At 42.7% G+C, this 15,000-nt stretch overlaps 1 long non-coding RNA gene across 1 annotated transcript; it reads left to right on the forward strand.

Moving 5' to 3' along the window:
• Positions 1–7,359: 7,359 nt before the first annotated feature.
• On the forward strand, positions 7,360–12,303 carry LOC118763993. Its single transcript, XR_004999768.1, has 3 exons — positions 7,360–7,884; positions 10,147–10,152; positions 12,291–12,303. It is a non-coding gene; the product is annotated as an uncharacterized LOC118763993 (long non-coding RNA).
• The last annotated feature ends 2,697 nt before the right edge of the window (positions 12,304–15,000 follow it).

Genomic DNA, 15,000 nt, shown 5'->3' on the forward strand with positions numbered 1-15,000 from the left:
ACTACCAAGACAAAGAGACACAAACAACTGACCAAACACAAATTCATGCTCACAGACAAACACACTCATAAACCAAAATATATTCATATGCATATACACATATGACTATCTTCTTTCTGTTACCATCTACCAAATCTATTGACAAGGCTTTCATCAGTCTATTTTTTTTTGTTTGTTTGTTCCTTCTCGAGCCATGCCTGGCTCATAAGGGCCGGTATTCCGGTTTTTTGGCGTATAGGTACCCCACCTGGACAGGATGCCGGTCCGTTGCAGGTGAGCTGCAAGATGCAGGAGGAAAGAGTGAGAGAATGTTGTGGCAAAAGAGTCTGCAGAAGTTTCACCATTACCTTCTGCTGGAGCCGCGTTGACTTAGGTGTTTCGCTCATAAACACACACATCGCCCGGTCTGAGATTCGAACCCATGATCCCTCGACCATGAGTCCGCTGCTCTAACCACTAGGCCATGTGCCTCCACTCATAAGTCTATGGCTAGCTGGCAGAAGCGTTCGCACGCCGGGCGAAATGCTCAGCAGTATTTCGTCTGTCGTTACGTTCTGGGTTCAAACACCGCCGAGGTCGACTTTGCCTTTCATCCTTTCGGGGTCGATAAATAAAGTACCAGTTGCGTTGGGGTCGATGTAGTTGACTTAATCCCTTTGTCTGTCTTTGTTTGTCCCCTCTATGTTTAGCCCCTTGTGGGCAATAAAGAAATATATAGTAGAAGACATTTGCTCAAGGTGGCATGCAGTGAGACTGATTCTGAAAACATGTGGCTACAATATTACATATAGATAAGGTATCAAGCTGGCAGAAGTGTTAGTATGCTGGGCAAAATGCTTAGTGGTATTTCGTCTGTCTTTACATTCTGAGTTCAAATTCCGCCGAGGTCAACTTTGCCTTTCATCCTTTCAGGCTCGATAAATTAAGTAGCAGTTGCACACTGGGGTCAATCTAATTGACTGGCCCATTCCCCCAAAATTTCAGGCCTAGAGCAGAAAAGAATATTACCTATTCATACATACATACATACATACATTCGTTTATTCTTCTACTTGTTTCAGTCATTTGATTGCGGCCATGCTGGAGCACAATTCTGAGGTCTGTGGCTAAGGGAGGCAACTCTGCCTGAACATTCTGTGTAGAGTTTTACCAGGGAATGAAAATTCAAAGACATACCATCAGCTTTATTAGTATTATTCAGTAGATAACCTTTTAATGTGATGTATGTTTGTGTTTTGTTTAGCCCAGAGTTGCCTCTGATATAGCAGACCCATCGAGTAGTTTTTTTATTTCCTGAAATACTGAAAATCTGTGTCTTTTTTTTTTATGAAAGGATGTGTTTTAAGAGAGATTTGGATGCAATTTGTAGTAGCTCAAGTTACCACACACACACTTGTGTGTGTGTGTTTTGTTGTGGTGGAAAAAATACTTTTTCTCAGAATATTTTACATGATAATTTTTAAAGAAATCTGGACATCTTTCTTATGGCTAACCATTCAACTTAAAATTAAAATTGTTAGTTGTTGGAAGTCAAGTAGACAGAGATGTACATATAGTGTTACCCGTACAGAGTGGAAGATCAATATAAAGTTTTGAACTCGTTATCTTAAATTTGAAACCATTAAGTCTTTAAACATTATTTTGCTGGGCTTGGTCTTTTGACTGTTATGATGATGGAGTATCACCTTCAAGAATTTAATTGATCATACTGACCTCAGTATGTATTTCAATCTGGCATTTATTTTATAGATCCCTGCTTGATGAACTGCTAACTCTGAGACATAGTGGGACTCAATACTTGATTTAACAACAAATGTAAACGCACACACACACACATATTAGGTGCAAGAATGACTGTGTGGTTGAGAAATTTGCTTCCCAACCACATGGTTCCACATTCAGTCCCTTTGCATGATACCTTGGGAAAGTGTTTTCTACTATAGCCTTGGGCCAACCACAGACTTGTGACTGAATTTGGCAGATGGAAATTGCGGTGTCATTCATCAGAAAATGACCAAAAAGCATGTTTATGAAGAAGAGGCGTTTGCTTCATACTCCTTGTGTGCCAGTTCTCCCATAAGTAAGGAACAAATGATACAATGTGGCTGTAGATCATAGCCCCAGGCAACGCCAAAGTGCATTGCTAGTATATAGAGAGAGAAAGAGAAAGAGGGGGAGGAGTATTGAAAAGTTCCTGACTTTGGGTAACAGAAAATACAGGAATATCAGTTAATTATGATTCTATTCAGCATATTGCCCCCCTCAGAGTCACATGGCTATTGCAGTGGTCCATCTTTTTCGAAGTCCTGTAAAAGAACTTAGAAGGTTGGCTCTCCAGCCAGGCCTTTCGCGATACTCTTAAAGCCAGGAACTTTTCAGCACCACCATGCGTCTGTGTGGTAAGAAGCTTGCTTCCTAATCACATGCTTCAGGGTTCAGTCTCACTGCATTGCACCTTGAGCATATGTCTTTTTCTATAGCCTCAGGCTGACCAAACCCTTGTGAGTGGATTAGATGGATGGAAACTGAAAGAAGCTTATCAAATGTATGCATATATATATATATATATATATATATACAAAGTCAAATGCGATACAATAAAATTAATTATTATCGCCGGTGTTCTAGGACACGCCATATATTATTCATATATAAGTACATTAAAAGGCGAAGTGTGTACTAGATACACAAAAGCTGGATAAATTTAATGAGATGAAAATTAAAAACTTTTACAAACTTAGTTCTTCTTAGACTGCAGTTTCGCCTATTTCAGCAATAAAAATAATATTTATTTACTCAGGTAGGCTCTTCAGTAAGATTCCTGTTATTATGGGAAGCGCACATCAATAGAGGCACGTGCGTCTATTAAATTGCTCTTTCTAAACTATTCAAATCACTGCGCAGACTCAGAACGTACCCGACAAAATAGGGTTTTCTGGTATATCGTCTAACGTTCAAAAATTTATCGAGAAAATACGTAAACAAAGTCAAATGTGATACAATAAAATTAATTATTATCGCCGGTGTTCTAGGACACACACACATATATATATATATATATATATATATATATATATATATATACATATATACATATACATATATATATATGTATGTATGTATGTGTATATATATATATATATATATATATATATATATTATTTCATTCTTTTATGAATTTCAGCTCCAAGGCCTTGTCTATGTGGGGTACAGCCAGTGAAAAGGAAAGGCAAAGTCAACTCAGAACATAATGAGTCAAAAGAAAAATATATCATTAGTTATTCTTCCTGATGTGCCACCAACCTGCCACCATACTAATATATATAGCTGAAATTGCGAGAACGATCCGGTTCTTGACTGAAGATTAGAGGCTTTGAATGACCCATCCGTGTTTTTTGTATTTGAATGTTTTGCGTTCTTGTCCTATTTTGTATTTTCATATATATATATATACACATAAATTTTGAACAATGAGAATGAGTGCTCAACTCTACATTAGTGGATAAACTTTTTTTTATTAGTGTATTAAGGCTACCATTCATTTCATGTTAAGGAATTATAGACAAACACGATTACGCCATGTGATCGGCTTGAAAAATTGTACACAAATATATATATATGTACATATTGGGAGAGTTCACGAAAAAAACAAAAGACAAAGACAGGTGGTGTACAAAACAAACAGATGTATTAGTTGTGGTGTGGTGATGAGGGAGTGTGACAGAGAGGGAGGGAGCGGAAGTGGGTCTTGCAGGTCTCGCAGGGCGCATGCGCCAGCGGAAGCGGAAGTGAGAGACAGAACGCACGTGCGGCATCGACCAGGGCAGTCAGACTCGAGAACGACGCCAAGACGACAAGACGCTAGCAAGTTGGCTCAAGGCGAATCCGGCTTCATCTCTACAGGTAAGACCAAATTACACTTCTAATTCTTTTCCTTGTTCTGTTACGCTCCTTTTCACCACACTTATCACAAGCTATTTCGGCAAAATAATCACTCGGTTTCGTGAAAATAAAAAATAAAAATTATGCAGACTGCTATGATTTCGCGCGACCCTATAACACCGTTTTGCGGCGACACCGACGTGGTCGCTTGGTTGAGGAGGGTGAAGTTGGTGGCGAAGCTACACGGCATAGCTGACCTGGCTAGTTTTATGCCGTTGTATTTGGATGGCCCGGCGTTGGCGTTATATCTGGAGATGGAGGAAGCGGACCAACGCAGCGCGGACAAGGTGGAGATCCGACTTATGGAGGCCTTCGCGGAAGGAATGTTCGAAGCGTACACTCGACTGGGTAGGATGAGGTGGACAGGACAGCAGGTGGACGTGTTCACCGGCGAGCTTAGAAGGTTGGCAAAACTTGCGGGATATGAGGGAGAGTCGCTAGAACGCACGGTCAGGTTAGCGTTCGTGACCGGCTTTCCCGACATCATGTCGGTCGAGCTACAGAAGCTCCCGAACGTGCGTTCGATGCCGATGGCCGAGATTATATCGCGGGCACGTGTACTGGTGTCGTGCAGCAGGTCGACGTCGGTAGCAGCGACTGCAACGTCGAAAAGTGGCCCAGCTAGGAGCAACGGAGAGGGGCTGGGGAAAGAACGCGTGCGGTCGTTTAAGGGACAGTGTTTCCGGTGCCAGGGCCCACACATGGTCCGTGACTGCGCGTCGCCCAAGCCCGAGGTGATTTGCTACCGGTGCCGAGAGCCGGGGCATGTGGCCAGCGAGTGTCTGCGGGGAAACGGACCGCGGGAGACTACTGCGCCGGTAGTTGTCCCTTTGGATTAGTAGCGGCGCGTTTCTCATCGTTACCTGTGGTCGACATTCTGGTGAAGGGGAAGATGTCGCGAGCCCTGGTGGACACGGCTGTACGACGACCCTGATGACCACAGAAGTGGCAGAGACGTGGAGTGGAGGAAGCAGTGTCAGGGCAGTCGACGGAAGAGAAGTGCACTGCGAAGGGGTTACGGATGCGCAGATCGTGGTGCAGGGACTGCAGCTGACGTTGCGAGCGATTGTGGTCGGTCACTTGGTGGACGAGATCGACGTGGTGATGGGGATGGATGCGATCACCCGTCTGGGAGGTGTTACCGTCAACGAGGCTGGCGTAACGTTTGGGCTAGCAGGGAAGCCGTGTAGGGCGACAACACGCACCGACGACAACCGTGAGGAAATGGATGCGGCGCACACCATTGAAGACCAGGATTTTCGGGCTGTCTTTGATGGCGAGAGGTGGACAGTGGAGTGGCACTGGAAGGGAGAGCCCCCGATGTTAAAGAACAAAGTGGGCTGCTATCAGCATACTCTAAAAGGAGATGCCAGAAGTGAGTTCGAGGGGGAGGTGGAGCGGTGGATTAAGGAGGGCATACTGATCCCCTGGGAAAAAGAAGAGAGCGGAGTCCTGCCACTGATGGCGGTGATACAGCCCACAAAGCGTAAGGTCAGGCCAGTGCTCGACTTCCGAGAGCTGAATGACCACGTGTCGTGTCATACAGGCGGCGAGGCCACGGATGTCTGCGGAGACACCTTGCGAGAGTGGAGGCAGACGGCGGGGGCCTCCACGATTGTCGATTTGAAGTCGGCATACCTTCAGGTTCATGTGGCTGAGAAACTATGGAGGTACCAGCTCGTCAGGTATAGGGGCCGGACGTACTGTCTGACCAGGTTGGGATTCGGGCTGAATTCAGCTCCGAAGATTATGGCAACAATTCTCAAGGCCGTCCTGGGGAAGGTGGACAGAGTAAAAAGGGCCACCAATTCATACATCGACGACATTCTGGTGGATGAAACCGTGATACCAGCAACGGAGGTCATAGGCCACCTGAAGAGTTTTGGACTGATCGCCAAGCCGCCAGAGGCTATGGAGGGAGGTGCTGCACTGGGCCTCAAGCTATGGAGAGACAAAGCCGGCGCCTTGGTGTTCCGGCGAGGGAATGAGATCCCTGAACTGGGCGCCAGCATGAGTAGACGGGAGCTGTTCTCTGTGTGTGGGAAGCTGGTGGGACACTACCCGATTGCAGGCTGGCTCCGGACAGCATGCAGCTTCATCAAGAGACGAGCCGAAGGAGTGAAGTGGAATGATAAAGTGGGGGAGAGGACGATCGACATGATGCAGGAAGTCCTGGTCAGAGTAAGAGCAGAGGACCCGGTGAGGGGCAGCTGGTACGTTCCAAATCAAAGAGCGGGATCGTATGGTGTGACGCCAGTAGCATCGCAATAGGGATTGTCTTGGAAGTGGGAGGTGTCACGGTGGAAGATGCAGCCTGGCTCAGGAAGATGGATGACTGCAGTCACATCAACGTGGCGGAGTTGGAAGCCGTGCTGAAGGGGGTGAACCTAGCCTTGAAGTGGGGGTTGCACACCATAGAAATCAGGACTGATTCAGCCACTGTACTTGGTTGGGCGACGGCAGTCATCACCGATGAGCGGAGGGTGCGGACCAAAGGGGCTGCAGAGATGCTGGTAAAGCGTCGATTGGGGATACTGCGTGAACTGACCACTGAGTTCAATCTGAAGCTGAGCGTGATCTTTGTGCCTTCCGAGAAGAACAGGGCGGACGTCCTGACCAGGGTTAAGCGAGCCTGGTTGCAAGTGCCAGAGGACGCGAAGCAGGATGTAGCTGCAGTATGCCATCTGAGCGACTCGGAGTTGCGAAGACTGCACACCATGCATCACATGGGTGTGGACAGGACGTTGTTCCTGGCCAGAAAAGTCGACTCCGACGTAACAAGACAGAGCGTGCGGAGAGTGGTTAGCAGTTGTGACAGGTGCCAGTCCATCGACCCTGCTCCGGTCGTGCATGAAGCGGGAAGTATTCCAGTGGACCAGGACTGGAGACGACTGGCGGTGGACATAACACACTACCGGCAGGGGACATACCTCTCAATGGTTGACTGCGGACCGGGGCGGTTCGCCATATGGAGGGAGATGAGGTCAGGAACCGCAGAAGAAATTGCGAAAGTGCTGAACGAGATATTCCTGGAACGAGGCCCCATGGATGAACTGCTTCTGGACAACAGCACTGCATTTCGCTCGGAGGCGCTGAGAGAAATGCTTGATGAGTGGAAGGTCAACCGCTTCTTCAGGGCGGCATACCAGCCAAGTGGAAACGGGGTGGTGGAAAGGCATCATCGTACCATCAAGGCCATGGCTGAGAGGGGTCACATTTCACCAGTCGAGGCCGTGTTTTGGTACAACATGTCGCCCAGATCAGGACAGGCCGAGGAGTCGGTGCCACACAGGGCAATATTCAGGTACGAGTGGAGGCATCCATTTACTACATCAATGCGACCCGGGGCAGAGGAAGAGCACGCCTTCGTGCAGGTCGGGGAGGAAGTCTGGGTGAAACCCCCGAACGCATGGTGTACATCGCAATGGGGAAAGGGGACAATAACCTCCGTAAATTCAAAGAATAACATCTCGGTAGATGGTATGCCACGCCACGTTTTGGACATACGGAGGATTGTCCATGCCCCGGAGGATGGGACAAGCAACAGTGGGCAAGACGATAACAACAGACAGGATGACGAGGTCGGCAGCAACACGCCAGAAACAAGTCCTAGGGTCGCACTGCGACCACAGAGGGAGCGGCACCCTCCTCCCTGGTTGGCTGACTATGAAACCAGTTTCAGGTGCGGGAGCGAGTGAGGAAGCCGGTTCAGTGATCTATAGATCAGGGGGGCGTGTGGTGTGGTGATGAGGGAGTGTGACAGAGAGGGAGGGAGTGGAAGTGGGTCTTGCAGGTCTCGCAGGGCGCATGCGCCGGCGGAAGCGGAAGTGAGAGACAGAACGCACGTGCGGCATCGACCAGGGCAGTCAGACTCGAGAACGACGCCAAGACGACAAGACGCTAGCAAGTTGGCTCAAGGCGAATCCGGCTTCATCTCTACAGGTAAGACCAAATTACACTTCTAATTCTTTTCCTTGTTCTGTTACGCTCCTTTTCACCACACTTATCACATTAGTATAACACTCAGGAATAGAAAAAGTCTTTTACGTTTTGAGCCTATGCTCTTCTACAGAAAGGGACACAGAAAAAACAAGGAGAGAAAATAAATGTGTGTAGTGGCTACCAATCTATCACACATATATATACTATACACATATACACATTAAAAGAAAGAACCAGAGGCCATAGACAAATAAAGCTGGTTTCCTAGATTTTGTGGTGTGTGTATATCCATCACCCACCCAGGATGGAATGCCAGCCCATGTCTGGATTACTCATCTTTGTTAGCTGAGTAGACTGGAGCATCATGACATGAAGTGTTTTACTTATAAACAGAATGCATTGCCTGGTCCAGGAACTGAAAGCACAATCTTATAAACATGAGTGCAACACCCTAAATACTAAGTTATGCACCTCCACACATATATCAGATAGATAGATAGATAGATAGATAGATAGATAGATAGATAGATAGATAGATAGATAGATAGATAGATAGATAGATAGATAGATAGATAGATGAATGGATAGATAGATAGATAGATAGATAGATAGATAGATAGATAGATAGATAGATAGATAGATAGATAAATAGATATGTTTCTTTATTAGTCACACAGGGCTGCACACAGAAGGGACAGATTACAAAGTAGAGCTTTTCTTTTTTTGGAAAAAAAAAAGTGGGGTAGGTTTTCGATCAAAAGGGATCGTAAGAGGGAAAGAAGAAAAAAAAGATAGATAGATAGATAGATAGATAGATAGATAGATAGATAGATAGACAGACAGACAGACAGACAGACAGACAGATAGATAGATAGATAGATAGATAGATAGATAGATAGATAGATAGATAGATAGATAGATAGATAGAAAGTGAGAGAGAGGAACAGACAGACAAATAGACAGACAGAGAGTTGTAGATTTCTACCCATACTACACAGCACTTTCCTTGGATATTGGAACAGCAACTGTAACATCCTACATATATTTTTACTTTTATTTTTATTTTCTTATTTCCCTTTATACTTCCTATATCCATCCTTTTCCAGAATAACTCCTTATATTGAACTCTACTATTTCCCCCTAGTTAACTTTCATATCATCTCTGATAAAAGGATATCTCTAATATCCAAGAAATAGCTATAAGACTACCTTTCTCTTTATAAACGTCCCGTAAATTCCACACATCCTTGGCTTTGTTGTCTCTTTTTATTTAACACACACACACACACACACACAGAATTGGAACATTAAACAGATAAATTATATTCATAAATACTGTGAAAATATACCTATTTTAGATGATGATTTGCATCTTTCTGAAATATATTTTACCTTTGTTGTATTGTTGTCTTTTTTTAAAGGCTCATCAGCAAAGTGTAGCTTCCCCATAATTTTCTAAATTATTAGAGATACAAATTGCTAATTGAATGGCCTAATTGATACATGTGCTGTGTTGTTTAAGAGAAATACTGATAGATGATCATCATTGCTGTCATCATTGTCAGTTATGTCATCATCATCATCATCACCATCACCAGAGCCACCACAACCCCTGCTGCTGCCACCACGACCACTTCCACCACCATCATTACCATCGTTATCACTCTCATCATCATCATCATCATCATCATCATCTTCACACTTATTATTGTTGTCATAATCACATCGTTGGTAGCAACAATGTTATCCTTACCATTTGCAATACCACCATCATCATCATCATGATCGCCATCAGTTTAAAATCTTTTATTCCATGCTGAAATACATTATCAGGCCTGAAGTTTCAGTGTCCCTTCCATCACATATCATCTCATTAGGGAGGGAGAAAAAAAAAAGCAATGTTTTGTTTGTTTGTTTTTTAGGGGGTGTTTTTTCTAAGTGAAAATTCAAGGCACCTCTGACATGAAAGCTATATTTCTAGAATCATTTTTCAAGATGTAACACCAGCTTACAAACTGATTTCCTTCCTCTTAAATCCACGTTACTCCACCCTAGGGAGTTAAAAAGTTGTAATGTAGTAACTATTAGCTTCTGATATAAATGAATTGTAAGAATTTGTGTGTACCAAATGGTTGGAGCTAATTGCATGATATGTACATTGGGTTCTTCACTTTCAACCAGATACAAAGGGACAATCCATGCAGTGAAAAAAATCCCTCCTCACTTGCTCCCCAAAACCCCAATGTCATTTCACCTAAGAAGGTGATGGTCTTAGTTCTTTGGGATGTTTATTGATTATTTTCAAAAGTGTACACCATCAATGGAGGGTACTATGCTAACTTTCTGAGGCAGTTACAAAAGGCTTTCAATATTAACAATCAGAAAAACTGATGAAAGGGTTCTTGTTTCATCTGGACAATGCTCCAGCACTCAAGTCCTTCATTTCAATGGCTGTTGTGTATGACTGTGACTTGAAACTGGTTGCTCATTGTTCCTATTGGCTGAGAATCAATATCAATCACAGTGATGATGATACTGTATCTGCTGTTGATGGCTTTTTTGACCAACAGGATGAAAGCTTCTTCAGTAATGGGATCCAAGCACTGCAACACCAATGGAAAAAGTGTGTGGACAGCAAGGAGGACTATGTTGAAAAAGAAACCTCATTTGGTCACATTCCATGAGAGTATCTTGGTCAGCCTATGAATTTTTCAGCTAACCCTCATACGATGGTATGTTGCCACCTGCACCACTTACCTCTATTAGCATACTGCCACCAACTTCAAAGCTGTAGAGTTGAAGGTTAATTTGAACAAAGGTAGTAACAATTTATTAAATGTTATGTTAACATAAGAGCTGCTTATATATATAAACAGTTATGGCCCTTATTTCTTTTTCCAGTAGGACACCAGCTGTAATAGCTAATGAAACATGTTCTTTTTAAATTAATCAAATGATAAAATTTTTCAATTTCCTTTATCATAACAATACATATGTAAATTCCATTTTATATTTTCATACATATATTAATATTTAGGATTATGTATGAGTGTGTGTATGTGCGTACGTATGTGTGTGTGCTTGTGCGTGTGTATGTGTTTCTATGTCTGTCTACCTGTGTGTGTGTGTGTGTGTTTGTGTGTGTGTACACATTTATGCATTATGATTCTGGATAGAGATGAAAACCAGCTTTCACACCAATTGAAACTTTTCTGTAAAATGATTCAACACTCCCCTCCTCTACCTACAGAGCCATCAGTAGCCTATTTCATCCTCCAACCAGTCAAAAATATTTCCACTCCCTGGTCTTTTGCATATAACTCTATAGAAAACACCCGGTAGGTGATACCCATTTTTAAAAAAAGCAGTATATGTGAGCCTTTTTTGGAAACTTATTTTCCCTGATGAAAGAGGTGGTGTCCTATAATGGATGTAAATATTATTTTATATAGCAGGTGGCAAGTAAAGAAACACTGTTTTGACCCTGTGCTTGAGGAGACCTATTGAGTCAAGTACATCAACATCAAAAATCAATGGAAATTGTAGCTGTGATCCCTGTGCCGGTGGCACGTAAAAAGCATCATCCGAACATGGCCGATGCCAGCACCGCCTTGACTAGCTTCCGTGCCCGTGGTATGTAAAAAGCACCAACTTGATCGTGGCCATTGCCAGCCTCGCCTGGCACCTGTGCCAGTGGCACGTAAAAAGCACCCACTATACTCACGGAGTGGTTGGCATTAGGAAGGGCATCCAGCTGTAGAAACACTGCCAGATTAGACTGGAGCCTGGTGTAGCCTTCTGGCTTCCCAGATCCCGGTCGAACCGTCCAACCCATGCTAGCATGGATAACGGTCGTTAAACGATGATGATGATGATAGCAGGACAACCAATCCCCTAGAAACGGCCATAGGATTATTAACTGGATTAGTAATACCCAAACATTTTTATAGACTCAACTCTCTTTATAACTTTGTTTTATAATCTGTAAATTGACCTGTAGTTACTTTTTCAATATATTTTTTATGTGTACATCTATTTATTTATATATTTTTATATGTATATTTTTAATGTATTGATTACTCTATATAGTTTTATATATCTATATATTTTTGATGTTTGATGTATTGAATATACTTTTGGAGAAATTCGTGCATATTGGGTCTAGCGCTGAATAAATATGAATGTATATGTGAACTTGATTTGCCTAACTTTGATTCTTACTTCTGCATAATTCTAACACCTCAGGTTTAATATCCTGAATGCTTCAAAGTGAAATCTATACAGTGGAAGAAATATTTTTCTTTATAATCTTATTGTATTTTGCTATATGTATCATACAAGTGGGAGGACTGTTTCAGAGAAATATATTTGCTATATTCTCCATCTGTGTTTACATATTGTGAGAGATGCATGGTTTTGGAGGATTCTAACTCCTCTTTCAAACAAACAGGTACTTATTGTACCCTGACTTCTTATTATATATTTTCCTGATTTGAAGAATGTTTGCTGGCTACTTTATCATTATTTTTAAAGATAATTATAGTTTATTTGATTTTTATATTTATATGAGTACATATATATATATATATATATATATATATTTATTGGTAAAAACAGTAAGATAACAAAAGAAAGAAAGAGACCTCAATATTATGTAAATAGAGGAATTTATCTGTAAATGTAATATGTGACAATTATTCGGTAGCCAAGATAAAACTCTGAGTTTCGGATGCCGAGGTGGAAATTCACACCACCATCTCTTCAGTTATCTGGCCATCAGAAAAACGCTATGAAAATAGACTGTTATACAAAGGGAAATTACTGTGTTATTGACGCTATTTAGACAAAAGCGCTATTCGAATGACCATTAACTAAGGTAAGGGGGTAAAAAGTTCATAGTATAAAGAAGAAGAGAAATAGAAATAGGAAGATCATCTGGTTCACACCTCCCTACTCACCCGAGGTGACTTTCAATATAGGTAAATATTTCTTAGCACTGATAGATAGACATTTTCCAGTCAACCATACTTACAGGAAGCTCTTCAATAAGCATAACTTAAAAATTAGTTTCAGCTCAACTACCAATTTTAAGAATATAATTGCACACAACACACAATATGAAAACAGCTGTTCATGCAGAGATAAAAAATTGAGTCCGCTAAATGGAGCTTGCATGTCCGAGACCATCATCTACAAAGCTACCGTAGGCTCTATACCCACTAAAGACACGGTTTCGACGAAGAAATACGTGGGCCTTACAGAGAGTAATTTCAAGGCCAGGTTCAATAATGGCACCTTGAGCTTTAGGCACTGCAACAAAATTATCCAGTCATATATGGTCATTAAAAGATAAAGGTGTCAGTTACATCCATTGGAAGATTTTAGCCAAATGTAAGCCCTATACCAACGGCAGCGGAAAGTGCGGTCTATGCAATACGGAAAGATGGCTCATCTGGTAAAGCAGTTTAGACCCTGCTACATGTCTAAACTCAAGGACAAAACTTTTCGGATCATACCCACATGTGACCAAATTTTTGTTACATTTTGATCCCCCCAAGACTACAGATAGAACGTGCTTTCTATATTATGTCCACACACAAGTTTTTTTTATCGCATTATACCTTTTACTTTTATTCTATTTATATTTTTTATATATATATTATAGAGAATTTGGTTTATAAATATATTTTTTTTACACATACTTTTTTCTGTACTCTACCTTCCACCCTGCATTTTTCCCTGTGCGTATATAGATGTGTATATGGAATCATTTGTATGCGCATGTGGATGTGTACGTGTGTGCGGATATGTATGTATATAGATGTGTGTGTGTGCGTGGGCATATGAGTACATATATATATAGACGTATTTTACTCAGTGTTTTTACAATTTTTCCTGTGTTTTTTTTTTAGACGTATGTATAATCCTCTTTGTGCGTGTGAGTGTGTGTATGTGTAGATAGACGTGTGCGGGTATGTGAATATATGGGCAAGTGTGTGTGTGCGTGCATAAGGGTATGTCCGTATATGAATGTGGCTTACTCTTTGTATACTGCCTTATGCCTTTTTTCTGTATTGTTACCCGTAACCCTGTTTTTTCTTGTGCTTATGCGTATGTAGACGTATGTATGAACTTTCACAGTGCACGTGTGCATGTGTGGATTTGTATTTATATACATATACATTTGGCAAAAGATACGAGTGAAGACGTGCCCGTTTTTCTAGTGATGTATGCGTACGCACGTGGGTGTGCGGGTGCACATGTGTACATACGAACAGGCGCGCTTACGCGTATACTATGAACTTTTTACCCCCTTACCTTAATTAGCGGTCATTCGAATAGCGCATTTGTCTAAATTGCATCAATAACACAGTAATTTCCCTTTGTATAACGGTCTTTTTTCATAGCGTTTTTCCGATGGCCGGATAACTGAAGAGATGGTGGTGTGGATTTCCACCTCGCCATCCGAAACTCAGAGTTTTATCTTGGCTACCGAATAATTGTCACATATCACATTTACAGATATATATATCATCATCATCATCGTTTAACGTCCATTTTCTGCGCTAGCATGGGTTGGACGGTTCGACCGGGGTTTGGGGAGCCAGGGGCTGCCCCAGGCTCCAGTCTGATCTGGCAGTGTTTCTACAGCTGGATGCCCTTCCTAACGCCAACCACTCCGCGAGTGTAGTGGGTGCTTTTTACGTCCCACCTGCACAGGTGCCAGAGGGGTCTGTCATCGGCCACGATCGGTTGGTGCTTTTTTATGTGCCACCGGCACAGAAGCCAGTCAAGGTGGTGCTGGCATCAGCCACGTTCGGATGGTGCTTTTTATGTGCCACCGGCACAGAAGCCATTCGAGGCAGGGTGGCATCGGTCACGTTCGGATGGTGCTTTTTATGTGCCACCGGCACAGAAGCCAGTGGAGGCTGCACTGGCAACGGCCACGTTCGGATGTGCTTTTTATGTGTTCACCGGCACAGGTATCACAACTACTGTTTCCATTGATATTTGTTCGATGTTCATGTACATGCACTTGCTCAACAGTCTCCTCAAGCACAGCGAGATGTTCCGTGATCCCATGATCGGTTGGTGCTTTTTATGTGCCACCTGCAC

This window comes from Octopus sinensis, linkage group LG6 (assembly GCF_006345805.1).
Source record: "Octopus sinensis linkage group LG6, ASM634580v1, whole genome shotgun sequence".
In the NCBI taxonomy this organism is placed as follows: Eukaryota; Metazoa; Mollusca; class Cephalopoda; order Octopoda; family Octopodidae; genus Octopus; species Octopus sinensis.